Source organism: Theobroma umbraticum, unplaced genomic scaffold (assembly GCF_002168275.2).
Source record: "Theobroma umbraticum cultivar Fairchild unplaced genomic scaffold, ASM216827v3 scaffold_30.0, whole genome shotgun sequence".
Classification (NCBI taxonomy): Eukaryota; Viridiplantae; Streptophyta; class Magnoliopsida; order Malvales; family Malvaceae; genus Theobroma; species Theobroma umbraticum.
In genome coordinates this window covers 6,083,499-6,084,925 of record NW_018397254.1, presented here as the reverse complement: position 1 = coordinate 6,084,925, position 1,427 = coordinate 6,083,499, and positions in this window count along the sequence as shown.

Genomic DNA, 1,427 nt, shown 5'->3' with positions numbered 1-1,427 from the left:
TATAAAATAATAAATAATATTTTAATTAATAAAATTTAAATTTAAAAATATTTATGTTGAGATAGATAATCTTATTTATTTAATTGAGATATCTTGACAGTGGTATCCCTTGTTCTTCCAAATTCGCTTCAAACTTTTATTATATCGCCGTTGGCACGAGCTGATTGAGTCGTTGAACGTTACATCAATCGAAATCTACTTCTATCTCCTTTGGGCTTTGAAATTGGTTGGTAGGCGGTAAAATGTTTGTTCCAGCGAAGCCTTAAAAGGGGCAGAAGAAGTGGAACCATCGGCAGTGCACAGTTACCTTTTTGGTGGAAGAAGGGGCCCCCGGGGTTCTGGCTTTTGCTTTAAAATGACAAAAAATAGGTGAGAAAGGAAAAAGAAATTTGATAAAGGGCTATCTTTACTGCCATTTAGTGCGAAGAGAAGAGGTCCCCCTCCTTTGGCTGACAGATTTGGAAATCAAAACGAAAATTTCAAATTGTTAAAACTTAAAAGTAACGTTGTCTTCTTCAAAATCTCAGTTTGTTCATACTCATGAGTAAAAAAATTTCCCACATTTTTTTAAAGAATTACTATTTCTTTTTAAATAATGTACTTCTTCTCCTTTTTCTCTCAACATCACTTTTTCTCCGCCACTCACGTTTCGAGTGTACCATATTCTGGCATAAAGAATAAACCCTTGGCTATGACTCACCGACGGAGTCAGAATTTAAATTTGAGAGGATGAAAATAAAAATTTTAATATTTAAAGAAATACAATTATAATTTTTTTTTAAAAAATAAAATTTAAAAATTTAAAAATGAAATAGAAAAATATATATACATTTTGAAATTTTAGGGAGGCGGGGGCCACTACCAGCCCCCCTCCCTCCGCCTCTGCCTAGCACGAGCAATTTAAGTTTTGCTAAAATAGGGGTAAAAGTGGGTAATAGTAATGAGCTACCAACTTGGAGAATAAATTGCTATCACAGTCGGTATCGATCAATGGTTGTAATTGGCATTAAAGAAATAAAAAGGGACTCAATCAAAGCTGATAAGATAGCAAAATTGATGGCATGCAATTTCAAACTCTTGCATTTATAAACACAGTCCTAATTTTCCTATATGGTGATGGAGTCAGAATTTTATATTTAAGGAGATAAAAAGTTGAAAATAATGTTTATAAAATATTCATACTATAAATTTCATATTTGATAAAAATATAAAATAACTTAAATGAAAAAAATTCATATAAAAATTATATAAATAAATTCTTAAAAATATTCAAAAAATCAATCTTAATAATTTATTTAAAAGAAATAACTAACATAATTATAAATAATTTAATGATAATAATTTTAATTTTTAGATAAATTTAACAATAAATAAAAATTAACAAATATAACAACAAAAATCCAAATGGAAAGTAATCTCCTAAAAAA